The sequence below is a fragment of the Meriones unguiculatus genome, chromosome 1 (genome assembly GCF_030254825.1).
Source record: "Meriones unguiculatus strain TT.TT164.6M chromosome 1, Bangor_MerUng_6.1, whole genome shotgun sequence".
In the NCBI taxonomy this organism is placed as follows: domain Eukaryota; kingdom Metazoa; phylum Chordata; class Mammalia; order Rodentia; family Muridae; genus Meriones; species Meriones unguiculatus.
The window spans coordinates 23,531,924-23,545,860 of NC_083349.1; the positions used below are offsets into that span (position 1 = coordinate 23,531,924).

Consider the following 13,937-nt stretch of genomic DNA (forward strand, 5'->3'; position numbering starts at 1 on the left):
GCAGGTTGTTGTCACCAGGAGCTCAGCCTAGAACTACCAGAAGGATGTCTTACTCATTAGTGGCTCCACGGTGACCAGTGGACTACAAAAAAAAAAAAAAAAAAAAAAAAAAAAAAAGCAGCAGCACAGCCTGTGAGCCTCGGGCTGTGGGATCATTTCACTTCCGGGAGCCTTAGTGTCCACACCTGTCAAACGGTCACCACACCCTGTCATACTTGACAGGGTTACTAGAGCAAGCAAAGGAGCCGTGGCTCTCTGTGGACTGGAGAGTCATACCTCTTCATCCTGTGGTCAGTGGCCAGTGCTGGCTGTCGTGAGGTGTCCACCAGAGGCTTTTTGTACTTGGGCTGTGGGCATGGAAACAGTGACTAGGCAGGAATTTCATGTGCACTGTGGCTAAGGGGATGGTCTTGACAACGCAAAGAGACTGGGAGGCACTTTGGATGGAATTGTTGAGGGCATCTATTTAGAGGAAGGAGAGAGAATATCCCAGAGCTGGCAGAGACTTCTACAACCAAGCATCATGGGGAAGATGGAACCCTAGGCTCCCCAGTGCCTCTGTTATGATTGCAGTTTGAAGAGACCCATGCTACCGGGAGTGAATGAATCGCGCGTCCCCACCCCCGCCGACAGCCAATCAGAAAGAGCTGAGGCTGGACCACTTCCGCCTATTGCGCGCCCTGGCCGCGCCAGGCGGCCCACGTGAGGCTTCCAAGAAAGGGGCATAGGCTGTGGCGCGCAGGAGGTGGGCTCTTTCCTCCTCTCCACCAATCAGGAGCTAGTGCGGGGACGCGAGGGGCGGGGCCGACGGGAGGCGAAAACGCTTAAACCCGAGGGGTGAGTGGGTGCGGGGAGGAGTCCTGAGAGGGGGAGCGGTGATTGATGGTCCCATTTCTCCAATCCGATGAAGGGTTGGGCTGTATCGGCCAATTAAAAGTCTCGTGGGCGTGGCCGGCGCCGCTTATAAGTCGGTGGTGCGGAGACCTTAGCTGTTCCCTGTCAGTGGAAGCAGCAACAGCTTGAGGCGGCGGCCACGGTTGGCGACGGCGGGGCGGAGGTGAGTGTCCGCGGCTCTCCGCACCTTCTCCTTCTGCTGCGGGTGGGTGGGTGGGAGTGCGCCGGCGCCGGGGGACGCTTATGTAAGGGCTGCGCGCGCCAAGGTGACGTGGGCTCAGCGAGTGGAGGCTGGAGGAGACGGCTGCGGGCGGTGCACCACGCGTCGCTACACGACGTGCTCAGTCCCTCCCCATCCTCAGGCACCGGCTCGGTTCCGCCCCCACCCCTCTCCCTTGCTCCGGGCCCGGGGGAGCTCGGGAACCCGCGACTCCCCTGCTTGCCATAGCAACCTTCACGCTCTGGGGACTGGTCCCGCCCCCCTGGAGGCCCTCCTTAGCCTCAGTCCTGATCTCAGGGACCCATTTTCCAGATAGAGACAGTGCTGCGACAAGCCCTATAGTGCCTCACGCCGATTTCCTGGGGTCTAGAACCCTAATGTGTTAGAAAGGGAGCTCCAGTAGTTCCCATCATACTGGATGTGAAATCCTGGCGGGGATCCTAAGAGGTAGACTGTTCCTTGTTCCAGAAGTCTGCGCTCCGTCTCTCAGGCGTGCTCCTAGGAGCCCGTGGGTTCCACTTTGGTTCAGGCGTGGAAGGAATTCTGACGCTCCCAGGATGCGGTGATCCACCCAAGGCCCTCAGGAGGTGTACCTGGGCACAGCCCGTTATTTCTTGCAGTTTATAGGAGCTTATGAAGTGCGTTTGGGAAGTGCTCTTCCCTGCACACAATGTGGAAGCTCTGGCTTTGAGGACTTGTGCTTGCATGTTCCTCCCAGAGTGACTTGCCCTCTGTGTACTTTGAGTTTTACCCCTTCCCTCATCTCACAAACTTTGGAATCAAGCAAGATTGTCTCTGGCAGCTCTCAAGTTCTTTAGAACGTAAGGTCTCATAATTGTATGGAGGAGATCAGGCAGATTACTCCCATTCTCCCTCTGAGGAAACTGAAGCTTAAAGAGCCAACTTTGTGGGCTCCCTCCCTCCCTCTCAACTAGAACCCCGAGTGGAGGCTTGGTTGTGTGCCTTCCCTGTTGCTCCCTCATGTAATTGATGCAGTATCCGTGTATCAATTACATGAGGAACACAGAATCATAGTTGTGGATCAATTGTATTTTAAAACTTCTGCAGTTATACAAAGAAGTTGGGTCCTAACAGCAAGCTGCCCAGGTCATGACCAAATCCTTGGATAATTCTGAACCCTATGTGAACTCTTTTTTCCTATACACAGATACCTATAATAAAGTTTAATTTATAGGTTAGGCTTTATAAAAGTTTAAAAGTAATCATTTGTAAAGTAGAAGTTAGAACCCCGAAATGTTTTTTTTGTTTTTTTTTTTTTTTTAATGAAGAAGTAAATCAAAGAAATTGTCAACAGGGGACGGAGATCGACATCCTCAACAAAGGGCAGGAAGTTTATGAACCCCACAGACCAAGCTGAAAAGGAAGCCTGGAAAAGAGAATTGAAAAAAAAAAAAACGTAGGGAAGTATAGTTGAAAGCGTTCTAAAATGGCGAACCGGACAGTGAAGGATGCTCACAGCATCCATGGCACCAACCCTCAGTATCTGGTGGAAAAGATCATCCGGACACGAATCTACGAGTCCAAGTACTGGAAGGAGGAATGTTTCGGGCTTACAGCTGAACTTGTAGTCGACAAAGCCATGGAGTTGAGCTTCGTGGGCGGTGTGTATGGTGGAAACATAAAGCCAACTCCTTTTCTGTGTTTAACTTTAAAGATGCTTCAAATTCAGCCTGAGAAGGATATCATTGTTGAGTTCATAAAAAATGAAGATTTCAAGTATGTCCGGATGTTGGGGGCACTTTACATGAGGCTGACAGGAACTGCAATTGATTGCTACAAGTACTTGGAGCCTTTGTACAATGATTACCGAAAAATCAAGAGCCAGAACCGAAATGGAGAGTTTGAACTGATGCATGTGGATGAGTTCATTGATGACCTACTGCACAGTGAAAGAGTCTGATATCATTTTGCCACGGCTGCAGAAACGTTATGTGCTAGAGGAAGCCGAGCATCTGGAGCCTCGAGTTAGTGCTCTGGAAGAGGACATGGATGGCTTGGAGTCTAGTGAAGAGGAGGAAGAGGAAGATGAGAAGCTGGAACGAGTGCCCTCACCTGACCACCGATGGAGAAGATACCGAGATTTGGACAAGCCAAGATGCTCGCCTGCACTATGGTACAGGAGGAGCTGGAGTCACTCTCCCAGGAGGCGGAGGAGATCCCCTAAAAGAAGAAGCCCTTCTCCCCACCGAGAAAGGCACAGGAGCAAGAGTTCCCGGTGCCATCGAAGCAGGTCCAGAGACAGACGACACAGATCTCGCTCTAAGTCCCCAGGTCACCACCGTAGTCACAGACATAGGAGCCACTCCAAGTCTCCAGAAAGGTCTAAGAAAAGCCACAAGAAGAGCTGGAGAAGAAATGAGTAATGGATTCATTTTTTACTTTAGTCCAAATGATGTGATGTGAATATGAGAGCATCTGTTTAAGTGGAATACTCAAGATTTCCTCTCAGGCAGCTGTGAATATTTTGGATTTTTCAAAATCAAGTCCTTGTTTGGTTGTATGTTGTTTTTATTTTCATATTATAGAGGTGCTAAGTTTTGTATCTCTTTGAATTATTATCAACATCTTAAAAGGGTGTTTAGACCAAATGAAGGTCAGGTTTTGACCTAACAACTATGGCTATTCATACTTAATAAGGGTCAAGAGGACCTGGGAGCTGGCAAGATTCTTGAAAAGATGTAGCCACTTGGTGATCCTTTTCTTGTTTGTAATTAAACCAGACACAGTTGTCATTTTCCTCTAAAAAAAAAAAAAAAAAAAAAAAAAAAAAAACAGAAAAAGAACAAAAAACAGTGCATGATGCTACAAGCCGCGGATTTGAGGATGAAAGATCCCAAGCAGATTATCCAAGACATGGAGAATTTTGAGGAAATGGAGAGTAGCCCAGTGCAACAGCCACAGTTGAACGAGAAAGTACTGAAAGACAAGCATAAGAAGCTGCGGGAAACCTTCGAGCGAATTCTACGACTTTATGAAAAAGAAAATCCAGATGTGTACAAGGAATTGAGAAAGCTGGAAGTAGAATAAGAACAGAAGAGAGCTCAGCTGAGACAGTACTTTGATGCTATCCAGAATGCTCAGCATGTAGAAGTCGAGAGCATCCCTTTGCCAGACATGCCTCATGCTCCTTCCAACATCTTAATCCAGCACATTCCACTTCCTGGTGCCCAGCCACCCTCCATTCTGAAAAAAACCTCAGCCTATGGGCCTTCACCTCAAGCAGTGTCTATACTTTCTCTCCTCAGACATGGTGTTCCACGTTTGCCCCCTGGCAGAAAACCACCCAGCCCTCCTCCTGGCCCACCTCCTCCTCAAGTCCTGCAGATGTATGGTCGTAAAGTGCGCTTTGCTCCAGATCTTCCTCTGAGAGGCAAGGTGAAGACATGCTGTATGGTCCAGAACTTGCTCAGCGGGGTCATGATGACGGTGGCTATCAGGATAAGTATGACGACAGCGGTGAGGACAGTGACACTGACAGATGTGATGCAGAGAGTGTGTGTGAGGGGGGTGAGTTGGGGCACCGTGATGACAGTGAGCAAGACAACCCTGAGGAGAAGAAGTCAGGTCTGAGTGTCCGATTTGCTGATATGCCTGGAAAATCGAGGAAGAAGAAGAACATGAAGGATCTGACTCCTCTTCAAGCCATGATGCTTCAAATGGCAGGTCAGGAAATCCCTGAGGAAGGACGAGAAGAGGAGGAGGATGATGAGGACTCTGATGATTCTGAATCAGAAAAGCAGTAGCAAAAGCAGCATAAAGAGGACTCCCACTCTGATGGCACATCTGCTGCCCCTTCACAGCAGCAGGCTCCTCCACAGTCTGCCCCTCCTTCTCAGATCCAAGCACCTCCCCTGCCAGGACCACCACCTCTTGGACCACCGCCTGCCCCACCGTTACGACCCCACTTCCTGGAACACCTCCAGGGCCTCCTCTGTTCTGAGACCACCCGGAATGCCAGGAATCCGAGGGCCTTTACCACAACTTTTACCTCCAGGACCACCACCAGGCTGACCTCCTGGCCCTCCCCCAGGTCCGCCTCCTCGAGGACCCCCACCAAGGCTACCTCCTCCTGCACCTCCAGGTATCCCCCATTCTGGTCCTGGTATGATGCGCCCACCCTTGGTGCCTCCTCTTGAACCTGCCCCACCTGGGTTGTCCCCACCAGCTCCCTTGCCCAACCCAGGGGTGTTGAGTGCCCCAACAAGCCTCATTCAGCAACCAAAGGTGGATGATGCAATTGTAGCAGCCACTATCGAGAAGAAAGCCTCAGCGACCATCAGTGCCAAGCCCCATATCACCAATCCCAAGGCAGAGGTCACACGGTTTGTGCCCACTGCACTGAGAGTGCGCCGAGAGAAGAAGGGGGCTACTGCTGTTCCCCAAAGAAGGTCAGAGGATGACTCTGTTGTGCCTGTTGCCAAAGCAGCCCCCAGACCCTGTCTCAATTAGTAAAGTGCTCATTGTCCTTCTGTTCCTGCCTCGGTACAAACTAAGGACGATGCTTATGAAGCATTTATGAAGGAGATTGACCGGCTGCTGTGACAGCTGCTCAGAGAGCACTGGTTGTGGACCAAGAGGCTCTTTTTAAATTAGTGAAGAGTATTGTCCACTGCCAGGTGTTTCCAAGTCCAGTTCCGGACCCTCCTAACGTTTGCCTGGCTGGGACTCCCCTCACAGGGGTTTAGGATGGACCAGGATGTGAAGCACTACTGCCAGCACCGACCCCTGACACCATTTCACCTCCTTCCTTCCCCTCTCCATTTTGGAAGTTACGTCAGAGAGGTCTCGGTTACTTGTTTTGACTCATGTGCTGTGGGCACTGGAGTGGAGATTTCTGAAGGGAACAAAAAGTTTATTTCATCTTGAGTTTTGTGTTTTGTGTTTAATATTTTCCTGTAAATATTTTGTAATATTTTACTTTTAGTGAAATGAATTACAGTGTCAATTCCTAATTCAAAGCAGGATATATGGGAAGAAAATGTGCAATTCTCAGATTAAAGTTATTTTCCACAAGCTAAACTCTTTGAGTGTTTCATGGAGAAATAAAATGTTCCATACCAAAATATATATATATAGGACTGGGTGTGGTTGGTGGCCTATGTCTTTGCTCCCAGCATTTGGGAGCCAGGGCAGGCAGATCTCTGTGAGTTTGAGGCGAGCTTCTTCTACATAGTGAGTTATAGGACAACCAGAGCTAAGTAGTGAGACCCTGTCTCAATTAGTAAAGTGCTCATTGTGTAAAAATGAGGACTAGATTTTGAGGTGCAGAATCTACATAAGAAGTTGGGCCTGGGCTGGAGAGCTGATTCAGCTGTTAAGAGCACTGGCTGTTTATAGAGGATCCCAGTTCAATGCCAGCATCCACCTTGCAGCTCACACCTGTCTGTAATTCCAGTTCCAGGGGTCTGACAACCTCACACAGACAAAGCATGCAGGCAAAACACCAAAGCACATAAAATAAGTTTTTGGGTCTTTTTGTTTGTTTGTTTTTTAAAGTTGGGCCTTTTATGCCTGGCTTGAAAGAGAGTTCAGCTGTTAAGAACACTTCCTGCCCTTTTAGAGGATCCTGGGTACAGTGCTGGAAGTGTGACTGACAGACTCTCTCTTCTCTCTCTCCCTCCTTCCATCCCTCCCCTGTTAGCTATAGAGACTGCCTGGCTCACTGGCCTCTTTTTCTCAGTCTTACAGCAGAGATGGCCCTGGCTCCAGGAGAACATTTTCATTCCAATTCAATATTTTTTGGTTCAATTAAGTATGTTTGGAACCCATTCTATGAGCAGGCACCAGGCCAGGTTCCTTGGGTGGGAAACCAGGGGCTCTGAAATCGAGTGGAAGTAAGAATTCTGGAGGTGGGTCTCTGAGCCTCATTTTCCTTATCAGTAAATTGTGGGTTGATTATACCCCTGTAGGACTATAGGAAAAATTAAGTGAGTTAAAAGGTGCCTGGCATAGAGTCGGCAGGAAAGGAAAGTTCTTTTGCTGTGCTCCTAGTTGTGTATGCCATATTTACATGACAAAGATGAGGCAGCTGTGTGTCTGAGGGCTACAGACCCTTCATCCTTCAGCTGGGATGCTTGAGTCCTTGCAGTACCAAACTCTTACCTACACACGACACTTTAATAAGTCAGGCATGGCAGAAAGCAACAATAATTGTAATAACAAAACTTAGGTGAGTGTGGGCTCCTCACAACATTTTGGTTTTGTTCTTTTGGTGGTGGTGGTTGCTTTAAGACAGGCCCTCTCTATAGAGTCCAAGCTGACCTAGAACACCAACCCTCCTTCCTCTGCCTCCACAGCCTGGCAACACAGAGAATCTTTCATGCCCAAGATTTTAGCAGTCTTAGCCCATGTTGGTGGTTTTTTTTTTTTTTTTAACTTTTATTTATTTATTATGTAGACAGTGTTCTGTCTGCATATACATCTGCACACCAGAAGAGGGCACCACATCTCATTACAAATTGTTATGAGCCACAACCTGGTTGCTGGGAATTGAACTCATGACCTCTAGGAAGAGCTGCTAGTGCTCTTTACCTCTGAGCCATCTCTCTAGTCCCTCTTTTTTCGCCTTTCAAGACAGGGTTTCTTTGTGTAGCCTTGGCCGTCCTGGATTGCTTTGTAGACCACGATGGGCTACGAACTCAGATCAGTCCACCTGCCTCTGCCTTCCTGAGTGCTGGTATTAAAGGCGTGCTCTACCGAGCCTGGCAAGATTTTCTTTTTAAGTCAAGAGCTATTGCTTAAAGGAAGTGTGCTCTTGCACTTTGGGACCATTGTTAAGTAAATGAGGGTTGCCTGAATAAAAGTTCTGTGTTACTGGAACAGTCTCTGATAAGAGACTCCAAGTGACTAGCAGGTAGGGAACATGGCTTTGCTGGACAAAGGGATGATTCAAGTCTACCCAGGGCAGAGCAGGCCCAAGAGAAGTCTCATATTTCTCAGACAACACAGATTAAAGACTTAAGAATTGAGAGCAGTGCTGTGGCACACCTTTAATTGCAGTACTTATGAGACAGAAGTGGGCTTGAGTTCCAGGATAGTGTGGTCTGCACAGAGAGTTCCAAGACAGCCAGGGCTACATAGAGAAACCCAGTCTCACAAACAAAAACACAAAAATGGAAGAATTGGGAGCTGGAGAGGTGGCTCGGCAGTTAAGTGGATATATTGCTTTTATAGAGGATCTGAGGTCTCTTCCTGTCATCCACCTCTGGCTGCTCACAACCACCTGAATGTAATTCCAGCCTCTGCATGATGGAGATTAGAGGCCAAAGCATCTTCAAGGACCTTCACTAATGTGTGCATGCTCACAAGTACCCACTCTAGTACTGCGCTTTCCTTATCTATTTATTTATTTATTTGTTTATTTATTTATTTATTGTTTATACAGTACTCTGCCTGCATGTGTGCCTACATGCCACAGTAGGGCACCAGATCTCACTAGAGATGGGTATGAGCCACCATGTGGTTGCTAGGAATTGAACTCAGGAGCTTTGGAAGAACAGCCAGTGTTCTTAAACTCTGAGGCACCTCTCCACCCTCCCCTTTCTTACAGCTCACCCATAGGAGTTTCTGGGGAAGGTGGCTAGCTGTCCCTTAGGGTTTTATTGCTGTGAAGAGACACAATGACCAAAGGTGCCTTTTATAGAGGAAAGGATTTAATTGGGACTGGCTGACCCCTTCAGAGGTTCAGTTCATTCTTGTCCTGCTGAGCAGCATGGTGGCATGTAGGTAGACATGGTGCTGGAGAAGGAGTTCTGAGAGTCCAGTCTTCACTGTCAGGATATCTCCAACTTCTTTTCATCAAACTGCATCAGCAACCAGTAGCCGCATCAGGGACCAGCAGCAGCCTTCTTCCTCAGAGGGCTCTGGCATTTAATTTATTCCCTCTCCGGAGTCCTCAGAATTAAACTATCTGCAGCTGGCAAAGATCGAGGCCTCCTCAGAGCCTGCATGAGGCAAATAGTCTGCTGCTGTGGACAAGCTAAAGCAGCCTCATATCCACACCTGGGATTAAAACAAAAGCATGTTTACACAATATAACTGAGGTTTTTAAAGACACCAAAGCTCCCACTAGAAAGGGGTGGTTTCAAGACAGGGTCTCACTATATAACTACTGTCCTGTCCTGGAACTCACTAGGTAAGCCCGGCTGGCCTCCAACTCACAGGGATCCATCTGCCCCTGCCTCCCAAGTGCTGGGATTTTGCCCAGGACCACTATGCTCATGTTTCTGAGTCCTTCCTCCAGCGCCTCCTGTGTGCTGGGATACATACACAGGTTTGTACGATGACATCTGGCTTACTTTTATCTTTGTTATTTTACTTTCATACATGACCTGTAGTTAGGTGGATAGAAACAGTTCATGTTGGAAGTAATTTTTCTTTGACAAGTTTGAAGATAATGCTTTGTACTTTTGTAGCATCTCAAATTGCTGAAAAATCTAAAACCTTTCTGACTTGTTACTGCTCTGGCTAACCAGCACATCTTGGCTTTGGTGTGTTTATGAGGCTTCCAGTCAGCCCCTCTTTGTCTACCCTGGGAGTTCCTTTAATTATTATTATTATTAATTTTTCCTCATTGTTTTCACCATTCTCTCTTTCTGACAGGTTGTTTGGCTTTCTGATCTCTTGAATGGACCCGCTCATTTTGTGCCCTCCTTCTGGCTTGTATGCTGTCTTTTCTTATTTTTTCAGTTTCTAGATTTCCTTTCATCTTAGCATTCTAAGCCCTCTATTGATGGTTTTCTTTTTTTTTGTTTTGTTTTGTTTGTTTTTTTTTTTTTTTTTTTTGTTTCCAACATACTTTTAATTTGCTAGTTCCCTTTTCCCTGAACAATTCTTCAAGAACACATGTATAATATCCCACTGTTTCAGGGATATGGTCTTACTTCCTCTCTGAGGATTTTAAAGATGTGGTTTTTCTTCTCCCTACATAGTCTACTACCTTTAAATTACTTTTTTTTCCTGCTACTCTCTTTTCATCTCTATCTTTGAATAAACCAGCCCAATGATGTTGGTTTGCTTGTGTGTTTTAGGAGTGGGGATTCAAAAGATGCCTGAGTCCAGAGTGCATGGGACTCTGTTTTGTCTTATAGTAGGTGGCCAGGATAGGCTGTCTGTGGGGTCTTACATCCAGAAACCTTCCCCTCTCTTAATGGTGTTCTAGGAATGGTGGATAGGAGGAGACAACACAGAGTTGCTTATCCCCAACTTCCAAGCCCATTTTTGCAAGATCCAGTCCCTCCTCTCTGCCTTATGTCCCACCCCAGCTCAGACTCCTGTTTTTCCTCTCCAGACAGTGACTTCTGTTCTCCTTGGGGTTGGTCGTGCCTTAGGGCTCTGTTCTCCTTAGGAGAATGTGGTTGTCTCACTGCTGCTATTCAGCTTTCACTCCACCCATTGATTCAAAACATCTCGTCTTCCCTGGAGACGAGTCTAACATGGAGTCTGGGGTGGAAAATGGGGCTATAATCAGCCTTTGGGGCTTAGGTCTATTAACCTGACCTGTGTTCTGGCTTTCCTGGTTAAGTTACTTTGTCATCTCTCCTGTTATCGCTGTCCTTGGGTGTGCTATAACTCTGATAAGATCTGCTAGTTACGGTACCTAAAAACTCAGTACTCAGGAGGGGGAGGGTGGAGAGGGGGATCTCCTCTTGGACTACATAGTAAGACTTTGTTTAAAAAAGTAAAGTCTATTTCCTGAAGTTATGGTGCGACTTCTGGATGGAGAAACATTGGAGTGTATAACTCAACCCCCACAGCAATCATGCAAGAGGGAAGGGAGGGTGTTCCAAATGGGGACCATCTAGAGGGAAAGGAGACGGTGATTAAAGCATAGAGCCAAGAGGCAGGTGGGCTGTATGTACAGGATCTAGGGAGTGGAAGATGGTGGAGACAAGCTGGAAAGCAGGTTGTTGTTATCAGGAGCTCAGCCTAGAACTACCAGAAGGATGTCTTACTCATTATTGGCTTTTGAGGTGACAGTTACAAAGATTTTACAATAGTTCAGGTTATCAAAAAAGAATAACGCAGAATGGGTTATCAGAAATGGAAGGCAAGAAGATGTTAGGGATTCAACAGGTGAAACTAATAGAATTTCTTAAGTAGATGATGGGTGAGAAGAGGGAAAAGCTGATGCTGACACTAAAATTTTTCCTTGGGGAGATAGTGTTGAGAAAGACCAGGCAGGGCTTTTTGTGCACATGGGGACATGATGACAGAGATGAAGGAAGGGCCAACTTCAGTTATAGAATAGATAGATGTTTGCACATATGTAAAAAAAACAACAACACAAAAACCTATAGTTTTAAACCCCCATACCTCAATGTGCTAAAGTGTTGGTTGGGGGGAGCTATCAAGGGTAGGAATGAGGAAATCAGTCCCTTAGAAGACAGAAGGACACTTACTGAGTAGTTAAAAAGTGTATGCCACCACAGCCTGCATCCTTATTAAAAATGTTTATGTTTTACACGGTATGCACTTACAGCCACCCCTCAGAATTTGCAGGGGATGGGTTCCACAGTCTCCCTTGAGATATCAAAGTTCTCAGATGCACACATCCTTTGTGTGAAATGGAACAGTATTTCATATAACCCACACATATCCCTCGGCATGTTTCCGTAAATCATGTCTAGAAGACTTACAGCAACAAATACAATGTGAAGATGCACAAAAAGCTCTTACTATGTAGTCGTTAGTGTGTCTACATGGAGAGAACATGAGTGCATGTGTAAGTGTGGGCCAGAAGGTCAACAGGAGGCACCTTCTGCAACTGCTCCCCACATTATCTGTTTATTACTTACATATGTGCATATTTACCTAATAAATAATATAAACAGATTTTATAAACACACACACACATACACACACACACAGGGAATGGAGAGAAGGCTCGGTGGTTGAGAGTGCTGTTGCTCTTGCAGAGGACCTGGGTTCAGTTCCCTGAACCCACCTGGTGGGTCACACAACCATCCGTAGCTCCAGTTCCGGGGGATCTGACACCCTCTTCTGAACTCCTTGTGTACAGGATACACACATGGTACACATACAAGCATGCAGTCGAACACTCACACACACAAAACAAGATTAACCAGAAACTATTTTAAAATATATTTATTCATTTACATGTATGTATATAGGTTGGGCTATTCATGCTACTGTGTGTGTGTGTGTGTGTGTGTGTGTGTGTGTGTGTAGGTCAAAGGACAACTGAGAGTCAATGTTCCCTTTCCTCCTTGTTGAGCAGGGCCTCACCCTCCAGGCTGGCTGGCCCACAGCTTCTGGGTGGTTCTCCTGTCTCTACACCCCACCTTTGTGGGTTCTGAGGCTCCATCTCCACTCACCAGGATTGCACAGTTAGCTCTTTTGCCTGCTAAGGTGTCTTGGCGCAGCCTTCCACCTTGTGCTCTGAGACAGCTCCTCTAAGGAACCTGGAGCTTTCCGGTTTGGCTAAGCTATCTGCCCCCGCCTTCCCGGCACAGGGATTACAGGTATGTGCCAGGATGTCCTCATGTTTGCACAGCGAGCACTTTACCAACAGAGCCAGCTCCCCAGGCCCTATTCTGTACTCTTCAGGGGAAAAAAGGCAAGGAAAAGTCTGTGCACGCTCAGTTTGGGTGATTATTTTTTGAATATTTTTGATTCACAGTCAGTTAAATCTGTGCATGTCAACCCCACAGATAAGGTGAGCCTGCTGTGTATCCTCACTGTGTTAAAAACCAGAAGGCTTAAGCCTTTAAAAGAAAACCCAAACTGGCATGAAAATGTAACTCTTCATAGCTCTCCAATTAGTGAGCTCAGATCATTAGCCTGCAGTTCTGCTTTAGGGAAATCCCTGAGCTTGTCCATTTAATGTAGGTTACTCTGTGTTTACTCTTGAACTTCAGTTCTTTCTTTTTCTTTTCTTTTCTTTTTCTTTTTTTTTTTTTCTGAGAGAGGGTTTCATTTTGTTGTGGCTTGGCTGGTCTGGAACTATGTAGACTAGGCTGGCTTTGGATTTGGAGATCCACCTGCCCCTGCTTCCCTAGTGCTGGGATAAAAGGTGCGCACCACTATGTCTGAATGGAATTCCCTATTCTATGCTTAATTTTTGTTTTATTTTTCATTATTATATCCATGTTTGTTACTTATGTGTATAAGTACAGGTATGTGTGCCAAAGCACACAAGTGGAGGTCAGAAGACAATTTTTGGAATCAATTCTTTCCTTTCACTGTGGGATTCATGAATTGAGAGCAAACTCAGGCCCTAGTGTTTTCTCAGCAGACACTTCAGCTGCCGAGCTGTCTCCCCAGCCTGATACCTGGCTTCTGCTCTGGTCTGGGCTGTTTTTAGTCTTTGACATATTGACTTTTGTAGACCTCTGATGGATCTTGAACCAGGTTGTCTTCCTGAGTTTTTTTTCTCAAACAAACAACCTCCCCTCCCCCAAAATAAGCTGGGAGCTGGAGAGGCGGCTCAGCAGTAGGAGCAAGCACTTATTGCCCTTGCAGGGGACTTGGGTTTGTCTCCCAGCACCTGCATGGTTCCTCACAACCACCTAAATTTCTAGTTCCAGGGGGCCTGAGGTCACTTTTGCTTCCATAGGGTGCAAGGGTGGTGAGGGGGAGGCCCTGCATCTTTCTGAGTTTTAAGAGCCCAGACCCAGTCTCCCAATCAGTCTAGTATTAAATTAGACCCATTTAAGACCCTCTCTTGAAGCATCAGGCACCCTGTGTTCCTGAGGAGGCAGAACCTGAGGAGATGGGTCTGAGGGACAGTGGTCTTGGGAGCATAGCAGGCCACCTGGCAGCTGGATATAGGGAAAGGGGC

At 46.9% G+C, this 13,937-nt stretch overlaps 2 pseudogenes; both read left to right on the top strand.

Annotated features, from left to right (window-relative positions):
• Positions 1–943: 943 nt before the first annotated feature.
• On the top strand, positions 944–3,928 carry LOC110544231 (pre-mRNA-splicing factor 38A-like; annotated as a pseudogene).
• Positions 3,929–3,931: 3 nt separating this feature from the next.
• LOC132654267 (WW domain-binding protein 11-like) lies at positions 3,932–6,148 on the top strand (annotated as a pseudogene).
• Positions 6,149–13,937: the final 7,789 nt, after the last annotated feature.